The sequence below is a fragment of the Rhinolophus hipposideros genome, assembly GCF_964194185.1.
Source record: "Rhinolophus hipposideros genome assembly, chromosome: 4".
Classification (NCBI taxonomy): Eukaryota; Metazoa; Chordata; class Mammalia; order Chiroptera; family Rhinolophidae; genus Rhinolophus; species Rhinolophus hipposideros.
In genome coordinates, this window is record NC_138050.1 from 49258656 (window position 1) to 49282114 (window position 23459).

Consider the following 23459-nt stretch of genomic DNA (forward strand, 5'->3'; position numbering starts at 1 on the left):
GTTCAAGTTTCTGAAGCGCTTCATCAAAACTCTGCAAACCTGATTCAATTCAAGCAGTAACTTGCCAAATTAGCAGTGTAAACAGTCTAAACTAGGCAAGAAGTCCACAAAATTGTTCATCTGATTGATTGGTAAGTCAGGTGAAAATTTAGCAGTTCTTCGTATCTTCCTACTGAGATTACCGTAATTAAAATCGTTTTACTAAATTAAGAAACCATAACCATTTACTTGATATCACCTTGAAAGAACCACGGAAATAGAAGGGGAAAAAAAGAGACAGTTTATGATTTCTTTGAGAATGATTTCCTAATTCTGAGAGTGCTCCTGGCATTTAATTCTTTATGCATGATAAATTTTTTTGGGCAATTCACTAGCTCCCTTTGCCCATTTTTCCTTAAAAAACTTAGAGCTAGGGAGGGTGCTTTGATGTGACATAAAGAGCTTTCCTATAATAACTAGAAAGCAACAAGACATAAGCTGCTCTTTAGTGATGTCTGAAATCAGTTAAGAGAAGAAAAAGAAATATGTAATTATACTGTCTTTTATCATGACCTACTTAATGACTGTTACTGGAAATCTTGTGTGTTTGTATAGTCAAATTACTGTCTAGTGTCACTTATTTTAGCCTAATGAATTGCCTGTAGTATTTCTTATAAGGCAGATATGCTAGCAATGGGTTCTCTCAGTTTTCATTTTCTTGAGAATGTTTTTATGTTGCTTTCACTTTTGAAAAACAGCTTTGACAGAATAGAGGATTCTTTCAACACTTTAATTTGTCTGCACACTGCCTTCTGGCCTCCACTGTTTCTGATGAGAAATCAGATGTTAATCCTACTGGTATTCTCTTATACGTGGCCAGTCACTTCTCTCTTGCTGCTTTCCAGATTTCCTCTTTCAAATTTTCTACTCTATGTTTCGGTGTGAATCTCTTTGTGTTTATCCCAATTGGAGTTCATTACGTGTTTGGGATGTATACATTAGTGTTTTTCATCACATTTGGGAAGTTGTCAGTCACTACTTTGAATATTTTTCTGTCCTTTTCTCTCTCTCTTCCGCTAATGGTATTCTTAATGGTGGCCTATGTTTTTCTGAGGTTCTGTTCATTTTCCTTCATTCTTTATTCTTTCTTTTCCTTTTTTTGGGGAATATTTTATAAAAGTTTATTTAAGCCAAATTGATGACATATGCTGGGGAGCAAGATCTCAAATGCTTCCTCATTCTTTATTCTATCTGTTTTTCAGACTGCATAATCTCTAATGCTCTAGCTCCAATTTTGCTGATTCTTTCTTCTGACAACTCAAGTCTACTTAAGTCCCTGTAGTGAGTTTTCAATTTTGGTTCTTGTACTATTGAACTCCAGAAGTTCCTTTTAAAAAATATAAAATAAATAAATAAATAAATAAATAAATAAATAAATAAATATAAAATTGTGATAAAATAAACATAAAATTTTACTATTTAACCATTTAAGTATAAAGTTCAGTGGCATTAAATACATTTGCATTGCGCAAACATCATCACCATCCATCTATAGAACTCTTTTCATCTTATAAAACTGAAACTCTGTACCCATTAAACAATAATTTCCCATCCCCACCTCACCCCAACTCCTGGCAACCACCATTCTACTTTCTCTCTCTATGAATTTAACTCTCATAAGTACATCATATGAGAAAAATCATACAGTATTTGTCTTTTTGTGACTATCTTATATCAACTTAACATAATGTTATCAAATTTCATTCATATTGTAGCATGAGTCAAAATTTCCTTCCTTTTTTAGGCTGAATAATAATAGATCACATTTTGTTGATCCATTCATCTGTCGAATATTTAGGCTGCTTCCACTTTTTGGCTATGGTGAATAATGCTATTAAAATGGGTGTACAAATATCTCTTTGAATACCTGTTTTCAATTCTTTTGGGTATATACCCAGAAGCGGGGTTTCTGGGTCATATGGTAATTCTGTTGTTAATTTTTTGAGGAACTGCCATACTGTTTTGCATAGTGAGTGTACCATTTTACATTCCCAGCAAGAGTGTACCAAGGTTCCAGTTTCTCCACATCCTTGTCAACATTTGTTATTTTCTGTTTTGTTTTTTAATAGTAGCCATCCTAATGGGAGTCAGGTGATACCTCACTGTGGTTTCGATCTGTATGTCCCTAATAATTAGTAATGGTAAGCATCTTTTCATGTGCTTGTTGGCCATTTGTATATCTTCTTTGAGAAATGTCCATTCAAGTCCTTTGCCCATTTTTTAATCAGGTTGTTTGTTTTCTTGATGTTGAGTTATAAGAGTTCTTTCTATGTATATTCTGGATAATGTATATTCTAAATACAAACACCTTATCAGATATATGATTTGCAAATATTTCTTCCCATTTTGTAGGCGTCTTTTCATTCTATTGTATCCTTTGATATGCAAAAGCTTTTAATTTTGATGTAATCCACTTTATATATTTTAACTTTTGTTGCTTTTTCTTTTGGTGTCATATCTGTACTTGCTTTTTTTTTTTTTATCATTTCTACCTCTTTAAAACTAGACTCTATTTGATGAGTCACTGCCACCATATATTCTTTTAATTCTTTAAGAATGGTTTCTTTCAGTCTTTGAACATATTTATAATAGCTCCTCAGAAGTTTCTCTGCTAAGTTTAATATATGAGTCCCCTCAAAAGCAGTCTCTATTGTCTGCTTTATTTCTCCTATATATGTGTGACACTTTCCAATTTCTTTACATGTCTCAAAAACTTTTTATTGAAAACTGGACATTTTAGATATATTGTAGCAACTCTGTTACTGATATTCCCCTCCATATCTGTTATTTTGTTTATTTGGCTGAACTACTACTGTGAAATCTACTTTCTCTGAAGTGTGTAGCTGTTAATGTCCTTGCTCAGATCTTTTTCCCCATGTATTTATAGTTTATTCTGGCTTACTAGGGGTTACCCATGAGACAGCATAAGCCCCTTAATAGTCAAAGGTTGTGCTTAAGCCCCTTTAGCTAGTTAAATTTTCACCCTTTACCATGAAATGTGTGCAGGGATAGAGACGACTCTCACAGCTCAGGGAGTAAGGGCTGGAGGAAAGGTCTAAATAGAAAGGGGCAGCACAAGGGTAATCTTCCAGAAGCTGGAATTACTATGTATCCTGTCTGCGTTTGTAGCAATAAAACCCTGGGCATATGTAAAACTCATAGAGCTGCATACCAGAAAAAGTGAATTTTACTGTACAAAAACTTTCTTTAAGTGACCAGGATGTGCCTTTTAAAAAAGGTGCTTTTACACCTGTATGGCTCTCACATATCTGGATCCAATTTGATCAATGAGTTCTTAGAAGTTCACTACTTAATATTTAATCTGGAGACAGAAAACAAAATTTTTCTTATACTCTTGCCTACTGAGGGTCATTTCCTCTTAGAACACAATAAAGATTAAACTTTAAAAATGGGTACCATTCTAATACTTAAAAGCATCTTGCAAGATAGGCTGAAAACTAGGACTCTTACACCAAACCGCCAAGCTGTGAATAGGGGAAAAAAAGGTTTTGAAGGAAATTTAAAGTTCTACTTTAAATGATAAGAAAGAAAAAGAGCCTTATTACTGATATGGAGGAAGTTTTAGTGGTCTGGATGGATAAGTCAAACCAGCCACAACATTCCCTTAAACCCAAACCTAATCTACAGCAAGGCCCTAACTCTCTTCAATTCTATGAAGACTGAGAGATGGTGAGAAAGTGCAAGAAGATGCAGCAAGTTATCCAAAATATCTAGTTAAGATAATTAATGAAGGTCGCTACACTAAACAACAGATTTTCAATAAAGATGAAACATCCTTATATTGGAAGAAGATGCCATGTAGGACTTTCATAGTTGGAGAGGAGAAGTCAACACCTGACTTCAAAGCTTCAAAGGACAGGCCGACTCTCTTGTTAGGGGCTAATGCAGCTGGTGACGTTAAGTTGAAGCCAATGCTCATTTACCATTCTGAAAATCAGAGGACCCTTAAGAATTATGCTAAATTTACTCTGCTTGTGCTCTATAAACAATAAAGCCTGGATGATGGCACATCTGTTTACAGTATGGTTTACTGACTATTTTAAGCCCACTGTTGAGAGCTACTTACTGTTCAGAAAAAAAAGATTCCTTTCAAAATATTACTGCTCATTGACAATGCACCCAAGAGTGCTGATGGAGATGCATGACAAGAGTAATGTTGTTTTCATGCTTGCTAACACAACATCCATTCTGCAGCCTGCGGATCAAGGAGTAATTTCAACTTTCAAATCTTATTACTTAGGAAATACATTTTGTAAGGCTGTAGCTGCCATAGATAATGATTCCTCTGGTGGATGTGGACAAAGTAAATAGAAAACCTTCTGGAAAGTTTTCCATTCTAGATGCCATTAAGAACACGTGTGATTCATGTGAAGAGTTCCAAATAGTAACATTAACAGGAATTTGGAGAAGTTGATTCCAACCCTCATGGAGGACTTTGAGGGGTTCAAGTTACTCTGAGGAAGTAACTGCAGATGTGGTGGAAATAGCAAGAGAACTACAATTAGAAGTGGAGCCTGAAGATGCGATTGAATTGCTGCAATCTTGTGATAAAACTAACATGTGAGGAGTTGCTGCTTATGGATGACAAAGAAAGTTTCTTGAGATGGAATTTACTCCCGGTGAAGATGCTGTGACGACTGCAGAAACGACAACCAAGTATTTAGAATATTACATAAACTTAGTTGATAAAGCAGTAGCAGGGTTTATGAGGATTGACTCCAATTTTGAAAGAAGTTCTACTGTGGGTAAAATGCTATCAACTAGCACTGCATATTACAGAGAAATAGTTCATGAAAGGAAGAGCCAATCATTTTAAGAAATTGCCTCATTTTAAGAAATTGCCACAGCCACTCAACCTTCAGCAACTACCACCCTAATCAGTCAGCAGCCATCAACGCTGAGGCAAGATGCTTCATCAGCAAAAAGACTGACTCACTGAAGGCTCAGAGGATGGTTAGCAGTTTTTAGCAATATAGTATTTTTAATTATGGCATGCACATTGTTTTTCTAGACATAATGCTTTTGCACATTAATAGACTACAGTATAGTGTAAATATAACTTTTATGTGGACTGGGAAACCAAAAAATTCTTGTGACTCTATTGTGATACTCGCTTTAGTGCAGTGGTCTGGAACTGAACCCACAGAACCTCCAAAGAATGCCCGTACCTGATCAAAAGAAGTTTCTTCTGGATTAGCCTTCAAGTCTAAATTCTTCAAGTAAACATTCTGGATTTATTTGTTACTGACAAGTCTCACACAGCCTTAAGACACTGTGACTTAAAGATGAGGGGAAAAAACAAAACAAATAAACAAAAGTAGAGATGGCAAAAATCAGGCCTGACAGAAAGTGGTGTGTAGCTGGGTGCTCTACCGTCTACTTTACTCTGCACCATAGGCTGAGGCAGAAAGTGACAGGATATCACAGCAATTCTCTCTTCTTGCTCCAGCCACCACTTTAATTTCAAGTCAAGTCTAAAGAAATCACTCTTTCTTTTTAAAAACATTTATAAATAGATGAGCTCATTCATAACTCCCAACCACCTCACTATGTTGACTACCTTCATATTTTCTTACTTTTCAGAGCAAAGACAAAAACAAAAGAAAAGAAATGAATGAGCAAACAAAAACAAAAAACAAAAAGGAAGAAAATACACTCAGTCCACGTCTTACCTTGAGATTCATGGTCCTCTTGCTCTTACAAAAGCCACCCTTTCCCCTGATAGCCACAAGTTTTCTACCTTTTCTAACTTAGTGTATAGTGTATAGTCTAACTTAGTGTATACTTAGAGTAGATAATTTTATCTGTTCTCTATCCCTTTTAAAAAGATGTTCTTTTTCTTCACTCTTTCTCCACTCGCAAAACATTCTATTAATCAGACTGGCAACACCCATTTATTCCATCTTGATGTGGCATGCGGTATTTCATACATCTGTGCTCAGACGGTATGCAGGAGAGCTTTGTGACTCACCTAAGCTGAAATCACTTGGCAGCGAGGACATGGTGTGGCTACCACAATTCTCACTGGAACAGTACTCTCACTATCCATTGAGTATCTGACTATTTATGTTAAATGGTTCACCTACAGCTTTTGGTTCACCTCCCCAACTCAGAGAAAATGAACATAAACCCAGGAAGCAAAGATGATTCTTTACTTCCTCAAGGAAACAACAGTGCTGAGAGGAATTACCTGATGATTCCTATGATATAATTGCAGGAGAAAGATAAGATGATAAAAAAAAAAAAGGAGAGGATAAAAAGACAAGCACTTCTTCTTAGGATGAAAAATGGTGAGAAGGAAACTTGAAAAACCAGCTTTCTTATTTGCATGTATTCCAGGAAACACTTTTCTATGAGTAACAAAGGTTCTGAACCAAAGGCTAGGCCAAAATAAGGTAGCACATGACACTAGATTCCTTTTGATTTCTCAAGGCACTTTGGCTTTAAATTAAGTTTATCAGTCCTGCTGAAAGTGGGTCTCAATCTAAACCTCTGTCCCCAGGTAAATCTGGTGACAGATTCCACTCATTTAGGACCAGGCTTAGGAACATACTTCAAAGAAAGATCCTTTAAATAACCATCAAAAGTACTTCTCACGTGTCACCATACAAAGTGGATTGAAAGGGAGGCCTACTGTTTTTGCTCAAGATTTACTTTAATCAACTGCCACCAGTACTAAAACAGTTACTGAAAATAACCTTCTGATTAAGGTCACAAGGACATCCTAGCAGCATTTGGCAGAAATAATTGGGGGAACCAGTACTCTGTTAAAAGTGCTATCACTTTTAGTAAACACTGGTGAGATACACTTTGATACTACAAAAATAAGTGCTTTGGAAACACTAGCCAGGGAATTAGTTCTTTCCATCATCCCTCATCACTGTCACTCAAATTATCTGAGGTCTATGGCATATGGTTCTACCATTTACTACTTTATATCTAAGATCTGGAATTACAGGCCCTTACAAAATTTAAATGGATAATCCTAACACCAAAAGTATTATTTTAATAACTTAATATGCTGGATTCCCCAGTTCCCTTCCTTTGCTCTCCTGGCCAATACGAGACCATATTAGAGTTCATTGAACATCCAGAGCAGTAAGCAGTGAAATCAGACCCTTGCTGAATACGCAGAATTAACAGAATTATCCATTATCTGTAACTGCTACACATCAGTTTGTGTGGACCCCTTTCTAAGAGCCTAGATCTCAAGTCTCTGCTTTAAAAATAAGTCAAATTTTTCCATTACAAAAATAATATGCATGCATATAAAAATTTTGGTAAATACAGAAAAGTAGAGAGTAAAACAAGGCCTACCACGGTGATGGAACCATAGCTTATGTGCACATTGTGGTGTGCTAGTTTTTCCTGTTGGGGTAGGCATTACTCACGGCAACCACTGAGAGGCCACTGCCAAATTAAATAAAATGTAAAAGTCAAAACAAAAATGAATTACAATTGTTGGTTTTTGAAATGAAAGTTTTTCATTATTACATAAGGTCATACATTATTACATATGCTCATTGAAGAAAAAAAAATCTAAACTAGGTACCCCAAAAGAAGGGGGAAAAACATCACATGTCAACTCATCTGCTAGAGCTAACTATTGCTTACATTTGGTTCACAGCATTCTTTTTTCATGTACATATGAGTGACACCTTGTAAAAAAGAAATGAAAGCCATCAAGCCATTAAAAATGCCTTTCATTAAAAAAGAATGGAGTCATAAACATGTATTTTGCAACCTGCTCATTTTACTCAAAATAAATCTAACATCATCATTTAAAGTGGCTACGTAGTGTTGCATTATATGGCAACACTATAAATTATTTAACTAGTTTCTTATTAGGTTGTTTCTAGGATATTTTATTGAATTATTAGGTCAGTGATTCTTGCGTAGCCTAATAATAAGCAAAGGAGGTTTTTTCTCCCTTCTGTCTTCTAATTTTTTTGACTAAAGAACTATAATGAGACAAAATTTATCCCAAACCACTTAACCAGTCTCATTTTTAATGACACATATGTGGACTAGATATGACTGATTTTAGAAACAAAATTACTTTTGCCAGGGCTAAATACAAAAAAAGAATAAATATCCGGTAATTTCTCTTTATATAGAAACATAAATAGGCTTTGTCTGCTATCAGGAACCAAATCAACCACCATTTGGAATTTTCCCTACTTGGATATATAGTTATTAATAGTTCCCATGTTTTTAAGAAAGTATTTTACATTCAGAGACTAGTTTAGGGTGTTAAAAATCAGCTACCTCTGCCCTCCAGATTAGTGAGACATATATCTGTTTCATCAGCATGCAACCACCCCGTTTACTGGACCTCATACACTCTGTGAACAGACACAGACAGAAAATAAGTGTGTAGCTTAATGTCGAAAAGGTCAGTTTTTTCAAATGTAATGAGGTTCCAAGATTGTGTAACAACATCAGTATATACACTTGTCACCTTAATCCCTCTGTCTCCCGTTACAAGGCAAACTAGAGTTTGAGCCAGATTGCCCTCACTTGTCTTTTCTCACTTCAAGGAATTTTTAATATTCTGCAAATGTGTAATTAACTACAGCTATAAAATCCAAGAATTTTACCTGTCCCATTCTTTGGCTAAAATATTAGGGCCACAGGCCCTGGCCAAGATAGAGCAGTGTGCCACTTGTGTGACACTTTTTAAGCAGCACTGGCAAGACATGTCCTCAGAGAACCTTTTCTTCATTATGATCACAAAGAGCTTTTATTGTACTAATTGGTATACAAAGTGTAACAAATAGACACACTCTCAGTAGTTTGTGTTTTCAACCGGACAATTCTGTCCAGCAAAAGCACAATAAAAAACATACAAAGAGCAAAGATATAATTAAATTAAGATGCATTTATATTAGGAGTAAAAAAGTGGCAGGGGTTCAGTGGGAACACATAGAGGGACTCTTGGGAGTAACTGCATTGGCTGGGAAGAGTAAAAACTGCCAACTGCCAGACTCTAGATAATTAATTACACGGGAAAGGGCAGAGTACCTGTGGCGTTGGACATTTCAACTGCAGAACCAAGTATTTGTATTAAGTGCCTACTAATGCGTACCACTGGCTGCTTCCTGCAGAAGCAAAAATGTCAAGATGAAATAGGGCCCTAGCCTCCATCTCTACTTGGAGACCCACCAAACTGATAATGTATTATCCTGCACTTTCATTCTTTTTAGGTCCTCCCACTTTGCCCCTGCTTCCAGGATACCTGATGGAATTCCCCATGGCAGGGCTGAGGAATGGCATTCCTGCAGGTGGTAAAACAGCTCACCCACCAACTTCTCCTATGGAAGTGGCAGAGTTGAGAAAATAGGGTAGAGGCAAATTTCCCTACCAGCTCTTTTCTGAAATGGGCTTTGTGAAGACACCGACCAACCCAGCCAGCGGTCAGTGACTTGAAATGACCACAGGCTAACATCAAGAGGCTCCTCATTTTGACCTCTACCCAAATTTCCCTTCATGTGGCTGTGAAAAAGTCACATGGAAAGGAGGGACTCTATTTAAAATACTGTGATAAAGTAGGATACATCTGATAACATTACATTACTACTATTACATTATCTCATTTGATCCTCATTTGAAAATGGGTACTATCTTTACTGAGTTCAGAAAATTGCAAAATTTTCCTGGTTGAATATTAATCTTCTCTAAGTGACAGAGGAAATCCAGAGCAAAGTCAGGGCTAGAAAGGACTTTGAGACGTCATCTATCTCCTGACTTCAGAGAGAATACTGAAAACATTGCAAACAAATATAAGACCATTTTTAGATGACTTTGGGAAAAAAGTTTGTATTTTCCAGTATCCAATATCTTCATTTTGTAATACACTCTTTATATCTCATTTAGTAGTCCTCAAACTTTAATCACTTGGGGGGCTTGTTAAAACACCTATCACTGGGCCCCACCCCCACAGTTTCTGAATCAGTAGGTGATGCAATTTCTCTCAAGATCCCAGGTGGTGCTGATGCTGGGGTAACAGGAATGCACTGAGGACCACGGTTCTAACCTAACCCTTAATGGACTGAACCCTTATATTCTCAAAGGGAATAGATACCATTTGGTCATTATTGCTTGGTACTGAGGCTTACACATACTTGAAGAACAATTCAAGAGTCCACCCGCCAATTTTTTTTCCCTTCAAGCTAAATAATAGCAGTTCCCTAACATCTTATTATAGGTATCATTTTTCAACCCTTTAATCATTTTTTTGAGGTTCTTTGTTGAGCCTTTTCCCAGTCTCTTTAGTTGTGGAGACATGAACTAGACCCAGATCCTTAGTCAGAGACTGGCTGAGGCTGAGGAAAAGGGGAAATGACTCACAGATTCACACATTGTACCCGTTTCTTAATCTCCAATACCCAGGCTTGCCTTATTAGCTCTCTTCTGATTCATGTGTTTCTGACTCCTTTATGAGCTGCAGTAATGCTTGATCTTCATAATGCCTTTCTTCTGACATGCTCAAAGCACTGCTCTAATTTAACAGTTGACTCAACATCCTAAACCAGTGCAGGGTCAAAGGACTTGTTCAACTGCATTATCAGTTCAGGAAGGGAGGGGAAATGTGGAACCTGGAACCCAAATTCAAATTTCTATCCAAATATCATTGTACGGTGAAAAATGCTTCTTCCATTTACTGGACTTTACAAGATATCAGTATACTTTCTCCATGTAATAGTAAGTTCCAGGTACAGATAAAACGACTGAATCTCCTTCCCTTTGTGGGGGCGCTGGAGCAGAGAATGGGAGTTGTGGATATGGGTCCTTGGGTCAGTCTTCTCACTCATCTCCATCACTTCCCCAGCCGCTGGAAGACAGGGTAGCAGCGCCCCAGATGGCACTGCTGCCTGTCCTAATCCTATTGGGCAAAAGCCCCGATGAACTGAAAGCTAACCCACATCTACCCTTGACCCTCACACCATGTTGTTTTCCTTTTCTTCATTTCCATATTCTTTTTTCTGCCAGTGTGTTCAGCATGCTTGTCAAGGGCCCAGCCTCTGTGTACTGTCTAATTTTAGCACGTGAGTTCTTTGAGAGTAGGAACTATGCTTTCTTTGTGCATTGTATGTGCTCTGGGGGTGTTTAATACATGCTAAACAGTAACAACAGTCCCAGTATTTCCAGGAGAAATCAGCATTCCAGCCATCAGGCAGATCCTAATACCATTTGCTCGTGTATAAAAGACAGGCAACGCTGAAAGCATCCCTCCGCTCACTGCTCTTTTCATTTTAGATACAACAGTTGAAACTCAATATAACAAAGCCTATTCCTACAAAATTTCCTTTTGAAAGAGAACATTCTAGAGATGTGATCACTGAGCACTTACATTCCTCTCCAAACTAAAAGGCAAACTGTTAGATAACGTAATTTCCCATAAAGCTACACAGACAAGTTACCTATTAAAAACCTCATATGGATGAAGAGGACCTTCTGCTTCCCTGAAAAATCCCTCAAAGCTTCAGAGAAGAAGGCTAGTCTCTAGGAATAAAGTAACCGTAAAATAAATTGACTGCAGTCAGGAGCTACTCTGTCAGAGCCTCTGAGTCTGTGACTATTTTGAGATAGAGGACTAGGAGGAGAGGGCAGGCCACCAGTGAAAGCAGCTTAAACAGGACTGGAGGACAGATAATGCACAAAGTGAACGGCAGTGAAGACGATGGTGATGGAGTGTGCAAGCGTGCACAGCACATGCTTGAAACCATGGGCTCCTGGACATTTCTACAGGCTACAAAGCTGCCCGTGTTTCTTGGCATCTGGACCCCCCGCCCCTTTGTGACTCTGAGTTGAGCTCACTGCGATCTGTCACGGCCAAGGTCATAACTAGTCGGCAGAGCCTCTACTCAGGAGGGAACCATAAACAGTATCACTTCGTCGGGCACACAGGATAAGAAGTAGCAAAGAGAATCGCAGCACAAGCAAACATGAGAAATTCCGACACACTTACATAAAAAAAACCATCTCTTTTATTCACCTGTATCACTCTCTCACAGCACGTAAATCATTAAAATACACAACTCAAAGTGTTTATGAGACTTTCTAGCAACTCCCAAAAGAATACACGCTTCCTAGTAGGAAAAACACCTATGGATACTTCTTTCTGTTAAATTAACAATATGCCTTTAAAAACACTCCACTGAGATTCTGGTGGTGTCCTATTAACAGTTAACAGTAAGAATAAGAATGGTTACTTTCTTAGGATAAAAGTATGTGTTATGAAGCATATACTGGAACAAAGAATATTTTACTGCTGAAGATGACATTACAGACTTTTCTGTTATAATTACAATTAATCTGGACTGCAAATTTCTCTTTTGCTCAATAAAAAACTTAAGTTTTAAAAAAACTTTCTTTCCAAAAATAGCCTATTTTCCTTTCTTACATTCTTTTCCTACTAAATGTACCACTGAAACATTTCCTTTCATTGTTGACACCTTAGGTCATTTGGATTTAAAATCAGACAATACATAATAACAAAGAAGTCTTTAAATAAAGCTTTCAAAATGGGAAAATAGCATTTGAGAGCATGCCTTGCCTCCTTGCTCACAGACATGACAAGAGACAGGGAAGCCTGGTAAGCAGCTACTACACCACCTATTAAAACTGTTTCATTGAAATCAATATTCCTAGAGGGGATATAATTTATGTGTTAATTGATAAAGAAATTCCTGCCTGGTTCTGTGTTATAAGCAAGTTGTTTGGCATGAAGTCAGTACTCAATTAAAACACATTTCAAACTAAGTAAGGTGATTCAGATTTAATTAAAAATATTCCATATTAAAATTTTTAGTTTCCTTCAGTCCAAATTTAAGTTGGCAATCACTTGTCAAATTAAGAGCAGTTAAAATTAGAGAATTCCATGGCTTTTGGTTAATTTTGATAACTCAAATCTTCCAGAGGATGCTTTCCATTATTGTCTAAAGCCTTCCTCCTAAAAGTATTTGGATTTTTTAAGTGCTTCTCCTTAGGAGTATATGGGTCTATTTTTAAGCACAAAATGCTCCTTAAAAAAAAAATTAAAATAGTCCATCTATACAGTTTACAAAATTACATTTGACACTCCCATTATTTTTGGAGAAGCTTATAGTTCAGGGTAAGTATAATAATAGAACAGGAATCCACTTTTAACTTTTATTTTTTGTAAGAGTTAGGTTACCATAGAAAATAAAGCTCAGTGACACAGCCATTTCTATCAACCGAGTATTTTAACAGATAAAATAATAATTTACAGATTGCTTTGTAGAGATAAAAACAGTAAGAATCAAATACTTTCTCTTGGGAAAACTGAATAAGGCAGGTTTCTTGCAGTAGGATACATTAAAAAAAAAAAAAAAAGCTTTTTGGCCACTATTCTTAGAATCCTCTAAAGTTCACAACCCAAAGTTTTCAGTTTTCTAAAGAGATTAAAAAACGCCTATGATAGTAATGTTAAGAAGATTTACAGAGGAAAGAACAAAGAGTAATCTTAAAAATGCACCCAGTACTCACAAGCACTTTCAAAGGAAATCTGAGCCACAGTTCTTCAGAATACTGCTCTCCCGATCGTGAACACAATCTGAAGTCTAAAATAGATACCCTATCACATTAGGACGAGAAGTGACATTTCAGTTTACTAACTTCTACTTGGGTAAACAGTTTTACAACTCATAGAACAAATCCTGGCTAAAATTAACCGCACCAGCACCAGCCCGGCAGGCAGGAACTCGCAGATTCGCATCATGTGTGCTGGGGATTTATTCACTAGGACAACTTTGGTGTCCTCTTAATGGGAAATGTGGACAAGGGGCGTGCCCTGGTGAACAATACACAGCACCATGATTATGCTAATTACTGAATTCAGTCCAATAATACTAACTTCTTTTAAGTTGTTTTCGCAAGGACTGACAGAAAAAGAGTAAGCTCTTTTTTCACAACAGGCATTCACTTGAATTTTTAAGCACGTTCACATCAGACAAAACTTTGGCAACAAGGTGGCACTGCTGTATGCTCTTCACAAGGAAAAGCCAAGTTAAAAGGGCATTCTGTCCTTATTTAAACAGTACGACTGGATGTGGTACTGTGTAAAATTACATAGGCATCAAATACACATACCCATCAGTCTATCAATCAGTTGCCTTGAATGAGAGCTTTTTTCCCTTGCTATCTAATGAATTAATTTCATTTACTGCTTTCTGGCTTTGTCGTCTGCACCTCCCAAGGAGTTGCTATGAGGACACAGGTTCACTAATAAATTACAACTGAGAACAAACATCTCAAATATTTGCAAAAGGCATGGTCCTTGGGAAGAAGCATTTTGAAGTGTATTTATTTAACTGCCTGGCTGGCTGGAACTAGTAAATTATCCTCTATAGGTTACTGACTATCTATAAAGCACCCACCGGGAAGCTAAAGCTGACAGCTAAAGACCCCAAGTACACAGCTGATACTCAACAGAAAATTACAAGTAACAAGGAACTTTCTTTAAAAAAACGTAAACTCCCTTACTAAGTACAACTTATATCAAAGACACAGACAGAACTGCTTCATATCTACTCAAGATGGTTCAGGCTTGTTTGTTTTAGACATTTAAGTTCTGATGACATATTGGCTCTTCTTGGACACTTTATGAAATATATCAAACCATGTTATAAACATCAATCAAATCTCCAACATCTCTGGGAGATGTCATTCCCCACCCCCCCGTTTTTTTAACAGATGGGTAAACAGCGAAATTCAATGACTTGTCCAAGGCTCACTGGATTATTCCATACCCCTTCTAACCTTTCTGTGACATGTCTTCCATATTAATCATTTAACTATAGATATTTTCAGAGCTGTTTTGTTTTCCTAATTTAAAATGTCACGTCAGTTTAGACTTCCAGGGATTTATTCTGCTCAATTGCCAAATCGCAGGTCTGAGCTCCAAGAGCTCACTCAACTCACTACTGCAGACAGGAGTCGTATGACATGGACAGGACCATGCCCTTACAAAGCACTGTCCACCTGTGGCATGCATAACCAAAGTGGCAAAGGGGTTGCTTTTCCTTGGCATGAGTTGGTAACCACCAGCACAATCCCCCTTCTGGTTGTTTACAAAAACTGCTAGCTGCTAATCTGGGATTCCACCCCCACCACCCAACCTCAGGCAGCTGGAGCCAGCACTTGCTCCACCCTCGTGGGATGGTAGATGGTGTGCACTTACCAACACCCCACCCCAAAGTCACTGGAGGTGGGCCTTTCTCACTCCATGCCAAAAGGAAAAAAGTTGGCAGTTATCAAAGATGGCTGACCTCTTACGGTATTACTATAAGTAATTCTCAGTGATCCAAGGCAAACCTACTCTGGAATTCTTAAAGCCAAAAGAGGACATTGTGAGGCTAGTTTTAACACAATTATCCTTATCCTATTATGTCATAGTTCAGAAGAGTTCCTAAGCCAAAATATTATTTCTTCCTTGAACTGGAAAGAAAACCCAAATACACCACATTTATTTGTGTCGGATCTTTCAGCAGAGAACTGTATGATGACACTACATCCATTATAGTGAAGGCATGGGGTTCCGAGCACTTTTCCAGATCCTCATATGTTCACGCTGAGTATGACTCCACTGTTTCTTTCAACAGTGGCCACACCTGTTCCAAAACGCAAGCACCACAACATTCCAAAGAAAATAGTGTATCCTCCAATTTACATTAGTCATCCGCTGCTTCTGTTTTATTAGTGAAAATAATTTAAGAGTCACTTGTACTTTGTTCCAGGCATACTTATGATAGTGGAGGAAAAATCTATGTGCATCGTTAGAAGCAAGATCAATTCTTCCCGTTTGTTCTCCTGAATTTTTGGTGTGGTGGGAGGAGGGACAGGCAGCACTATGCTAGGGGGTCAGGAGGGGGTCATCTGTCGGGTATGTATTCCAATAGATCCATGAAATTAAAACAAAAATAAAAAACTGTTTTTATGAACTTGCATTAAGGAATTAACCTGGATATAGACCCTCTAGAGCAGGGGTGTCCAAACTGCGGCCCGCGTGCCAACCGCGGCCCGCAATCCATTTTTGATTGGCCCGCAGCAAATTCCAAAAATATATTTAGTTCACTTAAATACGAACTTCACCTCGAGTGAGTGGCCCGGCTGTTTGTTTATTTTACCGCCTATGGCCCTTGGTAAAAAACGTTGAAAAAAGTTTGGACACCCCTGCTCTAGAGCAATCTACATATGTAATTTTAAATTTTCCAGTAGTCTCATTAAAAAAGTAAAAATAAACAGGTGAAATCAATTTTAGTAATATATTTACTTAATATATTTAACAAATTTAGTAACATATCCAAGATACTATCATGTCAACATGTAATGAATATAAAAATTACTAATGAGATGGTGGGAAAATGGTAAGCTGAGGACAGCCGAAGAACGAAGACCGACTGTAAGAGGAAAAATGACTTACAAAGGGAAAAGAACTAAAAGGAGGACAAACAGAACAAAAGGAGGGGAGAAGAAAAGAGGAAAAGAATTTTTTCCTAGGCATAGATTCACTTATAAAATCATGTAACAAACCGGAACATTCCCATTCCAGGGCTAGGTGCTGGGGAACCAGAGAGAAAGGACACACGCTTTGTGTTCAATAACCTTGTATGTTGCCGCCCACCCATGCAAAGTACAACGTCCGGGTGCACATGAAGATGCAGCTATTTCCTATGTGCTGGAAAGCACACATAAGGATGGGGCACGAGGGAAGCATACTTTCTTTTTTAAATAAAGGTTCTTTTCTAATGAAATTTTAAATATGTGTTCCAGAATATCTCAGGATTCTGAATTTTATTTTGGAAGCTCAGAAGAGTCATGGATAGATCATAGAAAGATCAGTTCTTTCAAAACATTGAAAACTTACATCTGGAACCAGCAGTAAAGTTACTTACTATTCTGAGCTATTTATCACCTCCAGATTAAACCTGGTTATTTGGTCAAACTAGTGAAAGTGGTAGGGTAGGGAAAGAGCAGAAAGGGAAAAAAAAATTCATGTTTCACCATGGTTCTCAGTTTTTCACAGGATGACATAAAATACTCAAAGTCTTCACGCTGAAAAAATAAATATTAACAACCCGTTAGCGTTAAGACTGTAGTTGTGGAGTCAGAAAGAACTGTGTTCAAAACCTAGTCCCCGACCTACGTCAGGCAGCATAGCGAGGCCTGGGAGACTGCTTCCTCACTTGTAAAACCGTGTGAGAGCTGACACGGAGTGTCAGAACTCCCTGAGAGGGGGTACAGCCCGGCCATAGGAGCTCTCCATCGATGGCCGTAGCCATTGTGATCCCACTTCTACCATCAGTGGAGTCCCTGATGAAGATCAATTTGGGATATTTACTGAGTGAGGATTAAAGGCTACTTTTATAGCTCAAGGCTTCAAAAACTACAAAGTTGAAAGAGGCTTCAAATGATTATTAAGGATTTCAGGGAAACCCAGGGTCTGTAAACTATCGCTTTGAAAACTATAGCTTTCACAGCCTGATTATATCACCTCTTGTCGCTAGCCTAAGGTTGAATCAGAATGACTAAATAGCACCTATGGACAAATTCCACACCTTGGTAGATTGTGCAGTGATAATCCCCATTTGTTCCCGTTTCCCTGTATCAATATCCTTGGGTAGCCCCTTCCCACACCAACTGTGGGATGGCCAGCAGGACAACAGCAAACACAACCCACAGACGTGAAAACTGCAGGTCCACTGAGGCTTGCCCTGTCTTGCTGCACTTTGGAACCTTGAGACCACTGCATGCAACAGCCCTGGCTAACGTTCCAAGGATGAGAAGACCACATGGAGCGAAGACCCACGACCTGCTGCTGAGGTCCTTACACGAGCCCACGTGACAACTGCCTGACCTGAGTGAGGCCATCCATGTGGCCCCAGCCAGCAGCCAGCGAACCACAGAGACCAGACAGGCTCACTCAAACCAGATGAACCACCTAGGTAACCTACAACACGGTGAGACATAATATGTTTGCTTTTCTAAGTATTAGGTAGTTTGTTATGCAGCAAAAACTCACTAATACACAATCTTCACACAATCTCTTTTTTCCCCCTTTGTCTGGAGTTCACAGAGAATTACATAGAGCATCCAACATTAGCCTTCATTCAGTCAGAAGAACAGAGACTGTCCCTCCACCACTGTGAAGATGGGGGCTTCCTCCTTTCTCTTGGGGGTAACAATTCTGCACTTGCTAATATAAGATGCTAGGCTTAAAACTGCCGGACAGACACAGCATGGCTGCCAGATTCAAACAAAGGAGAACTAATATTTTATATAACACATATATCTTAAATGGAAAAATAAACATAGGATTATTAAGTACAATCTGAACCTCTATAATTTATTAGTATTCAAGCTAATCTAAAATAAGAAACCTTAAATATGCTGTAACTTGAGATTTTAGGGGAAAGAAAACATTAGATTTAGAACCACAGTAATTCAAAAGGTAGGTTAACAAAATCTTACTAATTCCAGCCTAATTTGGCTTCAAGTAGTTATATATTCAAACTGAAAATATTTTAAACGCAGTTTTATTCCTTGAATCTATTAACAAAATAGTAAACTGAGTTCCCTTCAGTTTTAAGATGAAAGTACTAAAGCCAGTTAACAGATTATACTACAAACAAAAAGATTCTGCTAAAAGTACTTGAAAATATTCTATGCAGAAATAAGTAAAATTTTCCCGCAGTCTTATTCTATTTATTTGTTTAGAAAACTCTTTTTCACAGATAATCAAAGATAAATTTCACCCATTACAAATCAAACTTTATTGCCAATTCTGAGTTGGTGGATAGAATCTGTACTGAACTGCTAATCATAAATACCCACCAATCAGTTTACTCATTCCAATCACAGGAAAACTACTAAGGATCAGGCAACACAGTTTAATTTCCAAAATCTTTTGGTACATTAGTACCAAATATTAATTTATTTCAATCCACACTGCTTCACAAGCAATCAAGTCTACTTCAACAGCACCTGCAACCTTTTGAGGGTAAGGGCTACCCTACTTCTAAGTTGAAACTTAAGACTTTCTGAGGAACAGAGGTCTGTAGGAGAGTATTTTAATAGAACAATACTGTGGGTTTATTCAAATCCCAACTCCACCAGCTCCTAACTTTGCAACCATAGACAAGTTACCAGAATTCTCTTTGCCCATCTGTAAAATGAGGACAAGAACCTACCTCCTGGAATTGTTGCAAAAATGAGTGAATGCACAAAGAGCACTCAGAACAGTACTTGGCATGGATATTTTAAAAATATATATTTTAGCTGTATGAAATAACAATGAAAGGGAATTCCTGGTTGAACCACCTGTATGTGGTAGAGAAGCTTTTTGGGGGTTCTGGGTTTTCAGGTTTCCTCTCTATCTTATTTCAGATGGACAGGAAACTTGTACAATAAGAGCCCGAAGCCACCGGTTTTACTATTAATAATTTCCAATATGTTCTCATGGCTCCTGCTAGCCCACTATCAAGTCCCTGAACATTTGTAAGATTTGTTTGAAGGGTAGATGCTGAAGTGTGTATTAGAGCATAACAGTTGGTATCAATTTAGCAACAGACTTGGGAAATCAAGAATTTATTCTCTAATTTTTAATAGTTTTGCTATAAATGGATGTGGTCTGTTCCCAACCAGATAAACTGAGAAATAGTCCCTTTTAAGGTAAGCAGTTCAAAAATCAACTTCAAACTAAGAGATGAAATATTCCTAAGAGATTTTAATTTCAGTTGAATACAAGAATCCAGTAGGTGAGTAGTTTCTTAAGAGGGAGGGAGGTATAGTTCTGTGTCTTGATGATAAATGTACACAATTGTATCTCTTAATCACTAAGTATTATTTTAAAAAGTGCTCCAAATGAGTGCTCGTTTTTTAAAGTAACAGCAATAAGCAAAAAACCAGAGGATTAACAACTCAGCTCTAAGAACCTTAAGAAGCCAGTAATTATAATAATCCAAGAGGCCACTCTCAGAAACTCAAGAGACCAGTTCCTTTACATGGGCCCTGGTTCACAAAAAGAAAAGAGGACAAACAGTACTGGAACGTCTGCGGCTGACTGAAGACTGAAATAATAGACAACTATCCATTTTAGACCTTAATGCTTCCATTGTAAGAGTTAGTTTCTCCTTTTTCTTGACATTATATTCCTGTCTCTCCAATTGCTGGAAGCAGATATATTTCCCAGCTCTTTGACTCAGATTTGTTTTTTAAAAATGCCCTTAAAAATGACTAAAAATTACTCGTTTTAGTTTTGCCAATTGATCCTTTCATGTAAACCACATTTAAAGGAGTTCTTGATAGATCCAGATTTAACGCTTTTAAAAAAACTTTTAAAATAAGGTGGATGAGAGCATAAAAGGGTAGTATATTAATAAATTCCAGATATCATTCTGATTTATAGTAAGAAAACTCTTGTCCTTATTATTCAAGCTTATAAGATACACGATTATAAAATAATAAGCAGCCAGTTAGACAAAGGGTATTCTATTTGTTCGTACACGGCATATTACAATGATGTATACCCAAATCCCATCAGACCAGTACTCAGTTTTTTGTATAAGGGTTAAATAAGCCATCTCTCCTCCTAAGAGTGTGGTGAGTCAGTGTCCGGGAAGAATAATTAAGATAAAGGGCAAATCACCCAAAACATCCCCCACATAATATCCTAAAGAGTATCTCTGAGATGATTTACTAAAGTAATCTCTTTCAAAATCATCTTTAACTTAATTCTGGGCACTGAAGAAACAGGAATAAAAGTTACAATTCACATTTAAGTTACAATTCTTTAGAATATATTAGACAATTCTGAGACACACGGAGAAAAAAAAAGTGTTAAAAATAGCCGAGAAGGACTAGGCAGCAGTTAAAACACAAAGGCCAAGGGTGAGATCAAAATTAGAAACATATAATGTCTGGAAAACTGTCCATATAAGGGTATCTTTAAATCAGTAACTAAGTAAGGATAATCCACTGGGCAAAATAAACAGCTGCCATCATCACAATGGTTGATTCTCCATCTCTCAGAAGTCTCGGGAAAGCCTTCCCGCAGGAGACAAATACGACATAACTTTATGCTACTATGTTCAACAATGTTCAACAATGTTTGGAGGTATTTTTAACACTGGTCTCAACTTTCCTGGTCCCAGATGAGAAACTTCACATACCTTGATCTTTCCTTTTTATAAAAGTATGAAAAAGCAATGACAGGGGACAAAACTTCTGCTGTGCATTCCTTACCATATCTAGTATACCATATTGACTTACATACTCCAACCCCATGGATTTCCTGAATACCCACGTAGACTGCTGTTTGTTCATTCTTGTTTACCTATTTATTAGACTCACAGGGAGCTTCTTAACCTGGTGCCGAGCACTAGAGAAATGAAATAAATAAGGTTCCTACCTTCCAGGAGTTCATAGTAGTATGGAAGATAGATACACAAATAATTGTAATACAGTATAGCTCCTCTAACAAAGGTTTATACGAAAGTAAGGGTTGCAATTCTCCGTGTGATGGAAATGACCAGGCAAAGAAAGGGTGAAAGAAGGCATTTTAGGCAGAGTGATCAGTACAGGTAAGAGCTCAGAGGCAGGAAACAACACAGCATATTCTGAAAAATAGCAAAAAAAAAAAAAAAAAGTATGTGTCCAGAGTGCAAGTGATGAGATATGAGTGGGAGATTAGGCTAACAAAGTGGATTAGCGCTAGGTTGCTGAGGTCCTTATGCGCCATGCTGACACATTAGTCCATTATCCTGTAGCCTTGAGACTCTCAACTCTGGCTGTACATTAAAATCTCCTGGGAAGCTTTAAAATAAAATATGGATGACTGATATTTGTTGGTATCAATTAATTGGTCTAGGATGGAGCCTGGACATCAGTAGGTTTTAAAAGGCTACTCATGTAATTCTAGTGTGTGCTCAGGGGTTGGAACCACCCCTGTAGGCAACAGGGAGCCCACACAACTGTCTAAGTAGCATGGGGATGTAAACACACACAAAACAGTTATGTGGGAAACAGTGTGAAGAGCAGCTTAGAGGTCGAGATTAGGGAGGAATGTCAGCGTATAGCCTACTGAATACAGATGAGAAATAAGTCTACCAGTAGTTACTAACTATGGGTCACTGACCTGTGTGAAAGATAATGATAAAAGCTAAAAGTACTTTCCTTAGGAAAAATGCACACGTCAAAAAATGTACCTCCAATTTCAGGGGATTATGAACTCTTTGAGTGATGGAGTCAGTTGAAGAAACCCTGGCCTAAAGGCAGTGAGGAGAACGAGAGAGACTGTTGGGGTAGACTCAGTAGCATTGGACTTCCGGGTGAGGGGAAAGAAGAGGAATTAAGGATGACACTGGCATTCCTAGCCTGAGAGTTAGAAATAATAATCATGTATTCTGCACTTACTTCAGAGTCAGGAACCACACTAACCACTCACCATGGATTTCTCATTGAATTTTCCCAATTCTGTAAGACAGATTGCTAGCATACCTATCTCATAATTGAAGAAACTGAGATTTAGAGACATTAAATATCTTGTCCAAGGTTACGTGATGGTAAGGGGTGGAGCAGGAATTTAATCCCAGACAGTATGACTCCAGAGCTTGTAGTGTTAACCTCTTTCCATACGACCTCTGGCAAGTAGTTCCCGCTAATTAAAAAGAGGAGACAGTGCCTGACCACTGCGCTGTACACCTGATGCTGAAGCTGAATAATACTGAATGTCAACTATAATTTAATATATAGTCAAGTGATATGGAGTACAGTTTAGGGAATAGAATCAATGGAATTATAATAGATATATACGATGTCAGAGGGCAACAGATTGGGGAAAGGGGGTTATCACTTTGTAAGGGGTAAAATATCTAACTATTACATTGTTTTGTACACCTGAATCTAAAAAATAAAAAAAAAAAAAGCCAAATATATAGCCACCTTAATGTAACACAGGTTAAAATAATAATAAATATTTTTCCTTAACAAAAAATGGGGGGGCGGGTGACAGGAGGATAAAGCAGGAGGTTTAGGATGAGAGGAGGGACGGGTCAGGGCAGGGATATAAAACATTCATTTTAGACATGCTGTATTCAAGATAGTACAAGACACACATGATGTTATCTGTAAATCAGAAAAAAACTGAAAAGAGCTCCAGAGGTAAGAGCATAAGATACAGTAATAATAGGTTTACTGAATTCTCTCTGTGTGCCCGGCACCCTGCTAAGTGCTTTCTCAGAGCAGTGTAAGCATTATCATCTTCCCTTTCCAAGTGAGGAAACAGACATGGGTCACACGGCCAGTAAACAGTGGAGCCCATCTTCTTACCCCTCACCTAGACCTCCCTGGCTGTCTAAAAGGGAGTGGGAACCATG

The 23459-nt window shown here is 37.8% G+C and overlaps 1 protein-coding gene across 9 annotated transcripts in view; it reads right to left on the reverse strand.

The window, feature by feature from the left end:
* The window catches only part of SLC20A2 (solute carrier family 20 member 2), a 104918-nt gene that overhangs the window by 61155 nt on the left and 20304 nt on the right, over positions 1–23459 (reverse strand). Inside the window, exons 1-2 of one of the 9 annotated variants that reach the window (XM_081047014.1) lie at positions 13573–13616; positions 7378–7470 (exon numbers count right to left, since the gene is read on the reverse strand). The exons of 6 other annotated variants lie outside the window; for them this stretch is intronic. The gene's annotated coding sequence lies outside the window, so the exon portion shown is untranslated. Of the gene's footprint in view, positions 1–7377; positions 7471–13572; positions 13824–23459 lie in introns of those variants that run through there. 2 more of the 9 variants (XM_081047005.1, XM_081047006.1) reach the window with 2 other exon arrangements.